The sequence below is a fragment of the Chlorocebus sabaeus genome, chromosome 19 (genome assembly GCF_047675955.1).
Source record: "Chlorocebus sabaeus isolate Y175 chromosome 19, mChlSab1.0.hap1, whole genome shotgun sequence".
NCBI lineage: Eukaryota > Metazoa > Chordata > Mammalia > Primates > Cercopithecidae > Chlorocebus > Chlorocebus sabaeus.
Window position 1 is genome coordinate 18,860,347 of NC_132922.1, and position 15,881 is coordinate 18,876,227.

General features: G+C 50.8%; 2 long non-coding RNA genes across 5 annotated transcripts in view; one reads left to right on the forward strand and one right to left on the reverse strand.

Annotated features, from left to right (window-relative positions):
* Positions 1 to 3,502, reverse strand: part of LOC103223198 (uncharacterized) — a 70,588-nt gene extending 67,086 nt beyond the window's left edge. The window contains exons 1-2 of one of the 3 annotated variants that reach the window (XR_493724.3): positions 3,384 to 3,502; positions 1,140 to 1,222 (exon numbers count right to left, since the gene is read on the reverse strand). This is a non-coding gene — a long non-coding RNA (uncharacterized lncRNA). The remainder of the gene's footprint in view (positions 1 to 1,139; positions 1,223 to 3,383) is intronic. The other 2 variants (XR_012089468.1, XR_493726.3) reach the window with 2 other exon arrangements.
* Positions 3,503 to 3,546: 44 nt separating this feature from the next.
* LOC119627328 (uncharacterized) lies at positions 3,547 to 5,305 on the forward strand. Of its 2 annotated transcripts, none has more exons than XR_012089469.1 (3): positions 3,547 to 3,845; positions 4,290 to 4,509; positions 5,057 to 5,305. It is a non-coding gene; the product is annotated as an uncharacterized lncRNA (long non-coding RNA). The 2 variants fall into 2 exon arrangements; XR_005243501.2 differs by having other exon boundaries at positions 3,583 to 3,845; positions 4,432 to 4,509.
* The last annotated feature ends 10,576 nt before the right edge of the window (positions 5,306 to 15,881 follow it).

Sequence of the window (15,881 nt, forward strand, 5' to 3'; positions counted from 1 at the left end):
GTGAGTGGATGAATGTGATTCCCTCTGTCTGGAACACTTTCTCCATTCCATGGCTGGCTCCTCCTCTTTCAGGTCTTAGGCTAAGTGTCACCTGCTCAGAGAATCCTCCAAGAATGGCCTGCTTTGTTCTCTATCTTAGCACCCTCCTTGCTACCCTCATAGCACATACCACAATTTTAACTTTTTTTTCTTTTTTTTTTTTTGAGACGAGTTTCGCTCTTGTTGCCCAGACTGGAGTGCAGTGGTACAATCTCGGCTCACCACAACCTCCACCTTCCGGGTTCAAGCGATTCCCTTGCCTCAGCCTCCTGAGTAGCTGGGATTAGAGGCGTGCGCCATGACACTCAGCTAATTTTGTATTTTTAGTAGAGACGGGGTTTCTCCATGTTGGTCAGGCTGGTCTCGAACTCCCAACCTCAGGTGATCCGCCCGCCTCACCCTCCCAAAATGCTGGGATTACAGGTGTGAGCCACTGCACCGGGCCTCACAATTTTGACTTTAACCAATTCGTTTACTTTCTTTTTTGTCTTCTCTCACTGCCCTTATCACCACTTCTAGACTCTGCACTCCATAAACAGGGTCAATGTCTGTACAGTTCACTCCTGTCACTCATTGCCTAGTCAATGTCTGTACAGTTCACTCCTGTCACTCATTGCCTAGCACAAAGCCTGGCAATGGTGGATGTCCAATAAACACTGGTTGTGAATGAATAACCAACTCTTCCTGGGACCTCCCAGGCCTGCCCAGGAGAACAATCCCCTGGGAGTATCCCACCCGGTCCCTACAAAAAAATCTGCCTCGCCCTGGTCACCTCTGATTTCCAGGAGCTGTAGCTCCCGCCTTACTGGAACACTGAGGCTGCCTGGGCATGATGTGAGCTGACCACCCCAGCTTCAAAGAAAGGAGCGAGACTGGGGCAGAAAGAGAGGATCGTTGTCCCCAGAGTATACATCTGAGTCTTGCCAATTTCCCTCCCTCCCTCCCCCAGGGTCATCAGACCCCTCCTCCCAACAAGGGTCCCAGGAGTCCACCCAGGTTGGGCTGAGGGAGGGTTTCTGACCCAGCTCCCACCCTCCCCAGTACCTATCCCAACCCCAATGAGTGGAGCTCACAGCCAGGACTTCAGTGTTCCCACTTACCAAGCCAGAAAGCAAGAGTCTGTCGGCGGGAGCTCCCATCCCCACACTGTCACTAGAGAGTTCTACAATATCCTTGGGCACACCTGAAATTATAGAAGCCACATGTCAAGTGTGCAACAGCAACATATGGTTAGTGGTTATTGTACCAGACAGCTTAGCTCTTGCACTCCGAACATCATGGCCCCAGGATTTCTGTTAGAAACCCTTCCATTCAAGTCTCGAGCCTTAGAGATCATGGAACCTAAGCTCTTCACTGCCCAGAGAGGAGCAGGGACAGGCCCAGGGTCATACAGCCAAGGCCAGAACTCCAGGCTCCTGTGGGTGGGGGTAACAGACACAGTGTCCCCTGGAGCCCAGGAGTTCAGGCCACCTCTGCCTTTTCTCATTTCTTCCATTCTTTCTCCCCTGCATCAGGAAGCCCACGAGAGGTCAGGTTATAACTTCCTCACACCTGGGCTTTCACCTCCATGGTTATATTTCCAAACCCACAGTACCGGGCAGGGCAGGGAAGTAGGTGGCAGGTTTTGGTTCGGGGGGATTGTGTGTGTTTGTTTGAGAGGGGTCTCCTCGCTGTCACCCAGCCTGGAGTGCAGTAGTGCAATCGAATGCACCACTGGAGTGCAGTCGAGGATCACTGCTGCCTCGACTTTCTGGGCTCAAGCCCCATCTTCCCACCTCGGCCTCCCATGTCCAGCTAATTTTTTTTCTTTAGAGATGGGGTTACTTACTACATTGCCCAGGCTGGTCTTGAACCCCTGACCTCAAGTGATCCTCCCACCTTGGCCTCACAAAGTGCTGAGGTTATGGGTGTGAACCACCATGTCCAGGCTGTTTCCCCTTTCTGAAAGCTGTCCATGGTGACATCAAGGCCTGGGTGAAGTGACCTGCACAAGCACACACAGTGAGGTGGAAGCACTGCCATGACCAGCCCAGGAATGCTCTCTCCAGCTCAGGGCTGGGTCCCACTGCCCTGGCACCTCCTGGAAGGACCTGGGTCTGGGCCCCCATGCTGCCAGCTCTGACATAGAAGGCGGTCAGTGGATCAGGCCCAGCCTATAGCTGCTCCAGGTACGGGAAGGATCAGGCCCAGCCCACAGCCAATCAGGGTCGGGCGGGGAAGAGCTGAACGTGGAGTAAATCTCAGTACAGCCACTGAGAGCCAGGGTTCTGGCCCCTCCACACCACCCTTCTGCTCCAGGGACAGCTGTGCTGGCCGAGCGCCATCTCAGGAGTGGGTTGGCATCGTTGTCCCCTCTGCCCCCTAAAGGCCTGGGAGATCCTGAGGGGAAAAAAACCAAGGCCCTTTGACAAGTAACTCTGACCAAAAGCAAAGAAAAATGGCCAGGCACAGTGGCTCATACCTGTAATCCTAGCACTTTGGGAGGCCGAGGCGGGCGGACTCTTGAGGCCAGGAGTTCAAGACCAGCCTGAACAACATAGTGAAACCTTGCCTCTACTAAAAATACACAAATTAGCCAGGCATGGTGGTGAGTGCCTGTAATCCCAGCTACTCAGGAGGCTGAGGCAGGAGAATCATTTAGACCTGGAAGGGAGAGGTTGCAGTGAGCCGAGATGGCACCACTGCACTCCAACCTGGGCAACAGAGCAAGACTCAAAAAAAAAAAAAAAAAAAAAAAACCAAACAAACAAAAAAAACGGAAAAAGGCCTAGGCTCCACATATTCCCTCCTCTCACCATCCTCCATGGACTCTGCTCACCCTCACGGTGTGCAGGCCTCGGGGACACAGGTGACAAGGGCACCGTGATGGCCAGCCGACCACCTGGCACGAACCGCAACGGTTGGACCGATGCGGTGGCTCCGCCTGTGATCCCAGAGCTTTGGGAGGCCGAGGCGGGAGGATCGCTTGAGCCCAGGATGTGGAATCTGAGTGAGCCGAGATGACGTCACTGCCCAGGATGTGGAATCTGAGTGAGCCGAGATGACGTCACTGCACTCCAGCCTGGGTGACATAGGGAGGAGACTCCTCTCAAAAAAAGAAAAAAGGAAAGAGAGAAAGAAAGTGAGGGACAGAGAGAAGGAAAAGAAAGAGAGAAAGAAAGAAAAGACAAGAAAAAAGAGAAAAAAGAAAAGAGAAAGGAAGGAAACGCAGGGACTGACGGAGGGACTGATGGAGGAGCGGTGTGAGTCGGGCTGGGGACTCAGCCTGTGAGTTGCTGAGGGGTGGCGGCGACAGCCAGCCTCCCAGCCTCGGTTTCCGCCTGCCTCTGCTCAAGCCAACTCACCGCGTGGACTCTCCCGCCACTAACCGGCGCCTGAACCAAAACGACGGAGCCTGATGGACGAGGTTCCCTCAGAGAGTCGTCAGAGCCCCGGCGCTGCTCCACGGCGCCACCTCGAGGATGCGCCTGGAAGGGAGGGGCTGGGAAGTGGGCGGGGTCAGGGGCGGGGCTACAGGTGGAGCGACGGCGGGAGCTCCCGCATCCCTCTTCCCGCGACGCAGCTCCTCTTCCCAGCCTCCTTGGCTCGTCTCTGGAGCCTCTTCCTCCTCCCGCTTCCGAGTGGGCGGGTCCCCGCTGGAGCCTGAGTCGCACTGCAGACCTATCCTGCGGCCTGATGGGGTGAAAAAACTCCCAGTTTCCCATTAGACTCCCTGGCAGCCTGGGCAACCCGACGGTTCCAGGGACCCGCTGGGGCAAGTGACGGCCGAACCTTTGGGCGCCAGGCTGGCAGCAGACGTGATAGAGGTGAAAACCCCACCACCCTCTTAATCCCCAGAAATGCTAGAGGATATCCTAGATAATTTCGGTGGGCTTGATAGACTCAGTTGAAAGGCCTTAAAATCTGGGGGGCCTGAGCGAGCAGCTGAGGGTAAGAGCCGATATTTGCATTATTGGTTACTAGGCCCAGAAATAGCCCTCAACTCCATTTGCTCCCTCCCCCGCATCCCGCTGCTCTTAACACTTGCAAGCTCACCTGCCTGCCAGGTGGCCGGTCTGGAGCGTGGCGAGCACCTTCGAGCCCCATAGGTGGCAGCACAGGCCTGAGAAAGTCGTACCAGAATGGCGCCTGCCTTCTAAACTCAGAAAGGCAAGGAGAGACAGAGCCAGTTAGGGGAGAAAACTAAGGTCCAGAGTGGCAGAAACATCCTCATATCCCGAAGGATCTTAAACCCTAACTTCTTGCCCCAGGACAAGGAGACAAGGCAGAGTAAAGGGAGGCTCACAGGGAGACACCATAGCAAGTGACAGTTCAGAACTCAGGTGCACCACACCATGCTACTGTGGGCGTCTCCTCAACTCTCTGAGGCCATTTCCTGACCTGTAAAATTAGGGACAAGAAGGGTACCTGCGTCACGGGATGTTTTGAGATTAACTGAGATGCTGCATGCAAGTCACCACAGGGCATGTGGTAAGTGCTCTAATATATATAAATCAGTGGGCCGGGCGCGGTGGCTCAAGCCTGTAATCCCAGCACTTTGGGAGGCCGAGACGGGCGGATCACGAGGTCAGAAGATTGAGACCATCCTGGCTAACACGGTGAAACCCCGTCTCTACTAAAACTACAAAAAAACTAGCCGGGCGAGGTGGCGGGCGCCTGTAGTCCCAGCTACTCGGGAGACTGAGGCAGGAGAATGGCATGAACCCGGGAGGCGGAGCTTGCAGTGAGCTGAGATCCGGCCACTGCACTCCAGCCTGGGCGACAGAGCGAGACTCCATCTCAAAAAATAAAAAATAAAAAATAAAAATAAATCAGTGTTCCACTGTTCTTTGTTTGTTTGTTTTCGAGACAGGGTCTCAGTCTGTCACCCAGGCTAGAGTACAGTGGCATGATCATAGCTTACTGCAGCCTCGAACTCCTGGGCACAAGTGATTCTCCCACCTCAGCCTCCTGAGTAGCTGGGACTATAGGCATCGCTATGGAGCCCAGCTAATTTATCTTTTTTTATGTTTTGCAGAGATGGCGTCTTTCTACATTGCCCAGGCTGGTCTGGAACTCCTGACCTCAAGCAATCCGCCTGCCTCGGCCTGCCAAAGTGCTAGGATTACAGGAGTGAGCCACCATGCCCAGCTGAGTGTGATGTCTTTTTTACTGTGTCAACTTGGCTAGACTGAAGGCCCCAATTATTCCAGCACTAAACCGGATGTTTTGGTGAAGTTGTTTTGTAGATGCAAATAAAGTCCATTATCAGTTGACTTTACGTAAAGGGAGGATATCCTAGATAATTTCGGTGGGCTTGATAGACTCAGTTGAAAGGCCTTAAAATCAGACGAGGTTTTCCTGAAGAAGAAATTCTGCCTGTGGATAGCGGCTTCAGCCCGTGACAAGAGTTCCAGCCTGCACTTACTGCACTTACCTTGCCGACCCCACAGTCACGCAAATCACCGTGCAACAAATCTCTTCATCTGTATCCCCTTACTGGTACAGTTTCTCTGATTGAACCCTGACTAATACATTAAGGAAGCAGTGTGGCCGGACGCAGGGGCTCACACCTGTAAACCCAGCACTTTGGGAAGCCGAGGCAGGCGGATCACTTGAGGTCAGGAGTTTTGAGACCAGCCTGGCCAACATGGTGAAACTGTCTCTACTAAAAATACAAAAATTAGCCGGGTGTGGTGGTACGCACCTGTAATCGCAGTTACTCGGGAGGCTGAGGCACAAGAATTGCTTGAACCTGGGAGGCGGAGGTTGCAGTGAGCCGAGATTGCACCACTGCACTCCAGCCCAGACAACAGAGCGAGACTCTATCTCAAAAAAATAAAAAGGAGTGTGTGTGTGTGTGTGTGTTGGGAGTCACAGGGCCTAATCTTCATGTTTATTCACTTTTTTTTTTTTTCCCAAGACAATCTCACTCTGTTGCCCAGGGTGAATTGCAATGACACCATCTTGGCACATGCAGCCTCGACCTCCCAGCCTCAAGCAATCTTCCCACCTCAACCTCCCAAGTAGCTGGAACTACAAGGCCTGGCTAATTTTTGTATTTTTTATGGAGACGGGGTTTTGCCATGTTACCCAGGCTAGTTTCGAACTCCTGAACTCAAACAATCCACCTGCCATTACAGGTGTGAGTCACCACGCCCAGCCTATTCACTCCTTTTTAAGCTCTGGATAGTTTGTGACTTTTGAGGTCCAGTACTTGGAGGCACTAGCAAAACCATGGTTATTTATTGGTAGGGCTGGGCTATGAGGTAGCTAGGGGCAGAGGGCCCCTTCCACCAGTCCTGCCCCCTGAGGCCTCAGTTTCATGGATGTGCCTGCTCATTCCCCTCTTCTCCCTGGCTTGGTGTAGGCCTGGAAAAGAGAGCTACAAAGCATGCTGTCCTTGGGAACCAGCTGGTGAGGAGGAGGCTTCTCCCCCAGCAACCATCTGTCCCACATGTCCCTGTACCCCGCCTCTCCCACCTCTACCCTACAGGCTCATGTGTCATGCACAAACACCGCTTGCCCGCCTGCCCTAATTCTTTTTTTTTTTTTGGGCCAGAGTCTCACTCTGTCGCCCAGGCTGGAGTGCAGTGGTGCAATCTCGGCTCACTGCAACCTCCACCTCCTGGGTTCACGCCATTCTCCTGCCTCACCCTCCCGGGTAGCTGGGACTACAGGCGCTCGCCACCATGCCTGGCTAATTGTTTTGTATTTTTAGTAGAGACAGGGTTTCACCATGTTAGCCAGGATGGTCTCGATCTCCTGACCTCGTGATCTGCCCGCCTCGGCCTTCCAAAGTGCTGGGATTACAGGTGTGAGCCACCGCGCCTGGCCGGGCAGAACTTTAAAGGCAGGTGGAGAGCAACTGTAATAGAGAGAAAGTGGCTCTCATGATGAAGCTCTGCTGAGCTGAGAGGGCTCGTCACTTCCTAGACCCTTGGTTTGCTCCTCTGCACACTCGATGGCGATGAGCAACAAGGAGTTGGCCAGCTTGAAAGCACCTGGGACCTTTTTTTTTTTTTGAGACAGAGACTTGCTCTGTCACCCTGGCTGGAGTGCAGTGGCACGATCTCGGCTCACTGCAAGCTCCGCTCCCGGGTTCACACCACTCTCCTGCCTCAGCCTTCCTAGCAGCTGGGACTACAGGAGCAAGCTGTGGCGCCCGGCTAACTTTTTTGTATTTTTAGTAGAGACGGGGTTCACTGTGTTAGCCAGGATGGTCTCAATCTCCTGACCTCGTGATCCGCCCGCCTTGGCCTCCCAAAATTCTGGGATTACAGGCGTGAGCTACCCTGCCCGGCAAAAGGCACCCCTTTTTAAGACCACCCCTGAGAGTGTGTGCCTCCTTAAATGTTCCCTAGACTTGGCATGGTGGCTCATGCCTGTAATCCTACCATTTTGGGAGGCCTAGGTGGGAGGATTGCTTGAACCCAGGAGTTTGAGACAGTCTGGGCAACATAGCAAGACCCCACCTCTACAGAAATCAGCTGGTTGTGGTGGTGTGCACTTGTAGTCCTAGCCACTCGGGAGGCTGAGGTCAAAGGATCATTCCAGGCTGCAGTGAGTTATGATCTCGCCACTGAACTCCAAACTGGGTAACAGAGTGAGACCCTGTCTCAAAAAAATAAATAAAATTTAAAAATTTTAAAAAATATGTCGTGGGCTGGGCACGGTGGCTCACGCCTATAATCCCAGCACTTTGGGAGGCAGAGGTGGGCCGATCATCTGAGGTCAGGAGTTCAAGACCAGCCTGGCCAACATGGTGAAACCCTGTCTCTACTAAAAATACAAAAAAAATTAGCCAGGCGTTGTGCCACTCGCCTGTAGTGCCAGCTACTCAGGAGTCTGAAGCAGGAGAATCGCTTGAACCCTGGAGGCAGAGGTTGCTGTGAGCCGAGATTGTGCCCCTGCACTCCAGCCTGGATGACAGAGTGAGACTCTGTCTCAAACAACAACAACAAATATATATATGTTGCGCCTTAGGCACCTCTCTTGCTAACCTTAGGCCCAGCCCTGCACCCCTGCCTCATCTGAAAGAAGAGCAGCATCCCTCCCCATGCCACGTTACAACAGAAACCTGGGTAGCCTGAGTCCTTCCTTGCCCTAACCCTCAAACTCAGTCCTTCAGCAAATCCTGTCAACTCTACCTCTTAAATATGTATCCACCATGTCCCTCGATCTCACAACTACCACATAGGTGCCTGCCACTCAAGCTCTCTCTGGAGCAAACTGCTCTCCCACCTGTCCCACACAACAGCCAGGCGAGTTTTTTTATTTTTTTGAGATGGAGTCTCACTTTGTCGCCCAGACTGGAGCGCAGTGGCACGCACTGGAATGCAAAGGGAGCACGGAAAGTATCAGGCATGGAAAGGAGGCTGGCGGCCAGCAGAAAACAGGCTGGAGAGGAATTTGAGATGAAGGTGACATGGGCAGGGCAGCAGGGACCTTGGAGGCCTCCATCTTCTGAGCACTGGGAAGCCCTGTGGACATGTTTTGAGCTGTGGGAGAAACAATCCTGTTTGCATTAAAAAAAATCTCAGGCGGGCGCGGTGCCTCATGCCTGTAATCCTAGCACTTTGGGAGCCTGAGGTGGGTGGATCACCTGAGGTCAGGAGTTCAAGACCAGCCTGGCCAACATACTGAAACCCCATCTCTACAAAAATACAAAAATTAGGCCGGGCATGGCGGCTAACTCCTGTAATCCCAGCACTTTGGGAGGCCAAGGCGGGCGGATCACAAGGTCAGGAGATTGAGACCACAATGAAACACCATCTCTACTAAAAATACAAAAAATTAGCCGGGCGCGGTGGCGGGCACCTGTGGTCCCAGCTACTCAGGAGGCTGAGGCAGGAGAATGGCGTGAACGTGGGAGGCGGAGCTTGCAGTGAGCCAAGTTTGCGCCACTGCACTCCAGTCTGGGTGACCAAGTGAGACTCCATCTCAAAAAAAAAAAAAAAAAAAAAAAATTAGCTGGGTGTAGTGGTGAGCGCCTGTAGTCTCAGCTACCTGGGAGGCTGAGACAGGAGAATTGCTGGAACCTGGGAGGCAGAGGCTGCAGTGAGCCAAGATCGCGCCACTGCCCTCCAGCCTGGGCGACGGAGAGAGACTGCGTCAAAAAAACAACACTAAACCAAAAAAAACACATGTCCCTCAAGTGCCCTCCCTTTTGAGCACCGTGCCCAGTCCATACCACTGTGTGCATTTGGGTGACTGTGGGATCACCCTCACCCCACCACAGACACATGACCCTGAGCACCATGAGGACAGGGATCTGGGCTGTTTTACTCGCTGTGGTATCCCCAGTAGCCATACACAGGAGGAACTGAATCAAAGCTTGTTGGATGAGCCATAGCTCACTTGTCTTTCCCACACAATAATAATGGTGCCCTGTTCACTCTCAAATGTCCCAATTTGATGACATAAGATCAACGTAGTTATTGGAAAGGAGAAGGGGTTCGCCTCAAGCTTCTGCTCTGTCCCAGCCCCACACTGGTTTCCCACTTGCCAACAAGCGCAAAGTTCAAAGCTTTTTCTTCTAACTCCTGAGATTTTGTTGTTGTTGTTAATATTTCCCTGCATTGCCCTCAATCTCCAGAAAAACATAAAAATTCTGTCTGCTCATTTCACTGCAGAAGTGGCCTTCTGGAGGGTTGCCATGGCGATCAAATGATGTCACTGTCCTGGAAACAGTTGCCTAGGAGATGTGTGATGTCACTTCCAGGAGATGATTTCCATGGTAACCATCTCGGTGGAATTGGGGGGTGGCCAGGAAATGGGGGCTGAGGGCGGATACAGAAGGGACAAATGTGAAGAGCGGAAGGAAAGGGGGAGGGGGAGGAATGCAGGAAAAAACCAGGAAGAGGAAGGGGACCATCCCAGAGCAGTTGAAAATAATATACAGAATCTCAGAAATGGAAAGGTCCCCAGAGACCACTAAATGCAACAACCTCATTTTTACAGAGGCTGCTGAGAGGCCAGGACTTGCTCAAGGTCTCACCACCAATTGACAGGTAACGTTAGAGCCAAGCCCAAGGCTGCGTGACTCTCAGGTTTGGGTGGGGGAATAAAAGATTCCTTTTAGCCATTTCTTTTTGTTTTGTTTTGTTTTTTTCTTGAGACAGAGTCTTACTCTGTCGCCCAGGCTGGAGCAGCACAATCTGGGCTCACTGTAACCTCCACCTCCTGGGTTCAAGCAATTCTCCTGCCTCAGCCTCCCGAATAGCTGGGATTACAGGTGTGTACCACCACACCCGGCTAATTTTTGTATTTTTAGTACAGATGGCGTTTTACCATGTTGGCCAGGCTGGTCTTGAACTCCTGACCTCGTGATCCGCCCACCTCGGCCTCCCAAAGTGCTGGGATTACAGGCGTGAGCCACCACGCCCAGCCTCAGTCATTTCTTTTTAAAAATTCTGGCCTCTAATCAATGAGTTATTCATGAAATCATTACTGTGAGTTTGTGTGCTAGGCCTGGAGAGGAACGTGAGTGACATTTTCACAGTTGCTTTATATCTTTTTGATGTATTGTTCCCACTTTTTTTGTATCTCCCCACTCTAACACTAGAGTTAGTCCCCCGAAGACAAGGTCCATGTCTGTGTAATTCACTAAGGTCTCTCCAGCCACCTGCCCAGTGTCTACCCCGTAGTGGCAGCTCTTCAATGTGTTTGTTGAATGAATGAAGACAGATAAATGCCATTGTGTGGTACAGACCCACAGTACTGGATCCCAAAGAAGGGACTGCAGTAGCTGACAGGGAGGAGGTAAGATTTCATAAATAGAATTAGAATAGGGCAAGAGAAGAAAGCCAGACGGGAGAGTAACGGCTTGAGCAAAAGTAAGAGCAGGCTGAACAAACTGGGTACAGCTGGAGAGATTCCAATTGGTGCTTTGATCCACCTCTTGAGTTAGACTGTAACTGCAGTACCTCACTTTTTAAAGTGAAGGAGCTCCAAGATTTAGGAGTAAGAAGCACATTGAGGTCCAGATTGCCTGGAGATGCAGGCGGGGCAGCAAAAAAGACCAATCTGGCTTAAAAGGCAAATGTAAAGAAAGTGATTGAACAAAGGCTGGCTGTCAAGAAAGAAAGAGGTCTTACCAAGGAAGACCTGGAGTGGCAGGCTTTCAGCCCCTGTCTAAAGACAACATGACATCATGAAAAGTATGTTGAAGCCCTTCGCAAAGACATGCTCTACCACTCCTCAGCTATGTGACCATAGAAAGTCACTTTTTCTCTCTGAGCTGCTAAAGTGGAGCTATGATCTAATTCACAAGATTATTAGGTTGAACTTTAAAATGTAGGCTGGGCACTGGCTGGGTGCGGTGGCTCACACCTCTAATCCCAGTACTTTGGGAGGCCGAGGCGGGGGGATCACCTGAGGTCAGGAGTTCGAGACCAGCCTGACCAACATGGAGAAACCCTGTCTCTACTAAAAATACAAAATTAGCTGGGCATGGTGGCACATACCTGTAATCCCAGCTATTCAGGAGGCTGAGGCAGGAGAATCGCTTGAACCTGGGAGGCGGAGGTTGCAGTGAGCCAAGATCGTGCCTCTACACTCCAGCCTGGGCAACAGAGCGAGACTCTGTCTCCAAAAAAAAAAAAAAAAGGGCTGGGTGCAGTGGTTTATGCCTGTAATCCCAACACTTTAGGAGGCTGAAGCAGGAGGATCACTTGAGGTGAGGAGTTCAAGACCAGACTGGCCAACATGGTGAAACCCTGTCTACTAAAAACATAAAAATTAGCCGGGTGTGGTGCCATGCACCTATAGTCCCAGCTACTCAGGAAGCTGAGGCCGGAGAATCGCTTGAACCTGGGAGGTAGAGGCTGCAGTGAGCTGAGAGTGTGCCACTGCACTCTAGCCTGGGCGACAGAGTGAAACTCTGTCTCAAAAATAAAATAAAAATGTATATAAAGCTTCACTTAGCCGGGTGACTGACTCGCCCACAAAAGACAGCAAATGTTATTCCCCTCCCCTTCCTGGTACAGAATGGCATGGGAGTAGAACTTTGGGAAATGAACTTGACAATACATTCCCTCGGGTTTGTTTGTTTGCTTGAGACAGGGTCTCCCTCTGTCACCCAGGCTGGAGTACAGTGGTGCAATTAGGGCTCACTGCAGCCTCAACCTCCCAGGACCAAGCAATCCTCCCACCTCAGCCTCCCAAATAGCTGAGACTACAGGCATGCAACAACACAGCCAGCTAAATTTTTGTAATTTTAGTAGAGATGGGGTTTTACTGTGCTGCCCATGCTGGCCTCAAACTCCTGAACTCAAGCAATCCTCCTCCCACTTCGGCCTCCAAAAGTGCTGGGATTACAGGTGTGAATCACCATGCCAGGCCTGTTATAACGTTTCTAGGACTCCTTTTCTCTAGTTGGGGATCAAAATATCCATGGTGTAGTGGAAAGAACCTTAAAGTAAGACAGTCTGTTTCAGTCTCAACCTTGCCTCTTACTAGCTATGTACCTTACATCACCTAATACCTGGTTTCCTCATCTGTTAACAATATTAACATTCCTAACTTCCAAGGCTGCTGTAAAGATTCAGACCATTGGGCCGGGCACGGTGGCTCAAGTCTGTAATCCCAGCACTTTGGGAGGCCGAGACGGGCGGATCACGAGGTCAGGAGATCGAGACTATCCTGGCTAACACGGTGAAACCCCGTCTCTACTAAAAAATACAAAAAACTAGCTGGGCGAGGTGGCGGGCGTCTGTAGTCCCAGGTACTCCGGAGGCTGAGGCAGGAGAATGGCGTGAACCCAGGAGGCAGAGCTTGCAGTGAGCTGAGATCCGGCCACTGCACTCCAGCCTGGGCAAGAGAGCCAGACTCTGCCTCAAAAAAAAAAAAAAAAAAAAAAAAAGATTCAGACCATGCACCTGAAGTGCCCAGAACACAGTGTTTGTGATGGTAATTTTTATTAGCCAGTCTAATGACTGGGTTTTAAAATGAAAGATGACGTGTCACACCCAGCTCTGAATTATAGTGTTTGCGCTTGTCTGATAGTTACATCTCCTAAGATGAGGACCCTCTCAGTCTCTGCATGGCAGACAGACTGTAAGGGTATATGGGAGGAAGGTATGGAGGGCCTGATGGCCCACGTACAGCCTATTTAATCTTACAGAGTCAAGCGGAATCCTAGCTCCCTGATCCCGAATGATTTAAGACAGCTAAGCATTTACTCAACAATAGCTTCATTATCAAGAATCCTACGCCTTCCCCCAACTCAAAGAAATGGACTTTTGAGCAGGGTTTGAGTAGCTGCTGGAAATCTGAAGCAACAGCAACAATAATTTTTTTTGGCGGGTGACAGAGTTTTTGCTCTCGTTGCCCAGGTTGGAGTGCAATGGCGCAATCTCGGTTCACCACAACCTCCGCCTCCCGGGTTTAAGTGATTCTCCTGCCTCAGCCTCCTGAGTAGCTGGGATTACAGGCAGGCGCCTGCACGCCTGGCTAATTTGTATTTTTAGTAGAGACGGGGGTTTCTCCATGTTGGTCAGGCTGGTCTCGAACTCCCCATCCTCAGGTGATCTGCCCACCTCGGACTCCCAAACTGCTAGGATTACAGGCGTGAGCCACCGCGCCTGGCCAGCAACAATAAATTTAAACATCCCTTTTCAAGTATAATTTCTCCCATTCTAAGTGAAAACATTAAAAACACTGAAAGTGTCCTCAGAGTGGGATGGTGTCGTATTCATTTTCTTTCTAGTCTCAACCCAAAGAGCATGGCAGTTAAGAGAACCAGGGAGGATCTGAATGCTACTCCAGATGCACCAATTTTGCCATGACCTAGAAAGCTATTTCATTTCTCTGGACTTTAGTTTCTCGTGCTGTAACATTGCGATGACCCCTTCTTAACTATTTGGGAAAGTTATCTTGACAAGTGTTAAAACGTTTTAAGTAGAACTGGGGGGGGGGGGGAAACCATGCAGCAGTGAAGACTTCCAGGCTTATGCCACATGTAATTTATAGCTCCCTCTGAGGTCCTCTCGAAGAGCCTCATTTATTATTTATGTGGCTGACATCTTTTTTTCTTTTTTTGAACCGAGTCTCATTCTGTTGCCCAGGCTGGAGTGCAGTGGCACAATCTCGGCTCCCTGCAACCTCCGCCTCCTGGGTTCAAGTGATTCTCCTGCCTCAGCCTCCCTCGTAGCTGGGATTACAGGTGCCAGCCACCATGCCCAGCTAATTTTTGTATTTTTAGCAGAGACGGGGTTTCACCATGTTCATCAAACTGGTCTCGAACTCCTAATCTCAAGTGATCCACCCACCTCAGCCTCCCAAAGTACTGGGATTACAGGCATAAGCCACTGCACTCAGCCTATGTGGCTAATATTAATCATGCATGTCCATACTTCCCCATACCTCATTCCCAAATAAGGTGCCTAACACACCAAGAACTTAAGAGTTAATTTTAAACATATAACCCAAATCCTACGCTTAAAAAACAAGGGAGCTGAACCTCAAAGGTGGCATGACTTGCCAAGGTTCCCCAGGCCCCCCAGAGGGCCGTTAAAATTCTGAATAAATCTTAGGTGGAAGCTGTCCTCTGTAGCTTACCAGCTGTATAAATTCTAAAGATCCACAACCTTTACGCTTTAGCTTCCTCATCTGTGAAGTGGGACGAAACCTTTCAGAAGACAGCTGTGAAATGTAAACGTAAATGCTTTAGCAACTGCAAAGGACATTTCAAATGTAAAAGCGACCGACTGGACATGGTGGCTCATGCCTGTAATCCCAGCACTTTGGGAGTCTGAGGTGGGAGGATCACTTGAGGTCAGGAGTTCAAGACCAGCCTGGCCAACATGGTGAAACCCCATCTCCACAAAAATACCAAAATTAGCCAGGCATGACAGCGGGTGCCTATAATCCCAGCTACTCAGAAGGCTGAGGCAGGAGACTTGCTTGAACCTGGGAGGCACAGAGTGAGCTGAGATTGTGCCATTGCATTCCAGCCTGGGTGACAAGAGACTCCTATCTCAAACAAAAAAAAAATGTAAGAGCAATTCTTTGTGTGTGTATACGTGTGTGTGTGAGAGGAGAGAGAGAGACACAAACACACAAGGTCTTGCTATCTCCCAGGCTGGGGTACAGTGGCACAATCACGGCTCACTGCAGCATGGACCTCCTGGACTCCATCCTCCTACCTCATCTTCCCAGGCAGCTGAGACTACAGGCGCACACCACCATGGTCCGGCAACCTTTTGTCTACATGTTTACCAAAACCAAGTGTCTTAGCCATGTAAAGCTTGTTGACTTTCAAATACCTGACCTACTAACTGAAGTGAAACTCAATAACCACTTTATCTTAAAATTAGGTCAACTTGAAACAGGCTTCCTGAGCAGTGTTCATCGGCACATGGGGGGCTCATACTCTACTTCAGAATAAGAAAATAGGTTAAACTTACATGCTTACAAGTTATGTGCTCCACAAAATCAAGGACAGAGATTGTGTCATGGCCATTTCCATCAGTCTAATGCCAAACTTTAGTCAAGGAGGTGTTGAAGGCTGGGCACGGTGGCTCACGTTTGTAACCCCAGCACTTTGGGAGGCCAAGGTGGGCAGATCACATGAAGTCAGGAGTTTAAGAGCAGCCTGGCCAACATTGAAAACCCCATCTCTACTAAAAATGTAAAAATTAGCCTGGTGTGGTGGTGGGCGCCTGAAATCCCACCTACTCAGGAAGCTGAGCCATGAGAGAATGGCTGGAACCTGGGAGGTGGAGGCTGCGGTGAACTGAGATCATGCCACTGCACTCCAGCCTGGATGACACAGCGAGACTCCGTCTCAAAAAAACAAACAGAAAAAGGTGTTTAAGGGTTCTGTGTTATGAACCAACTTACCTAACAAACATGTTCAT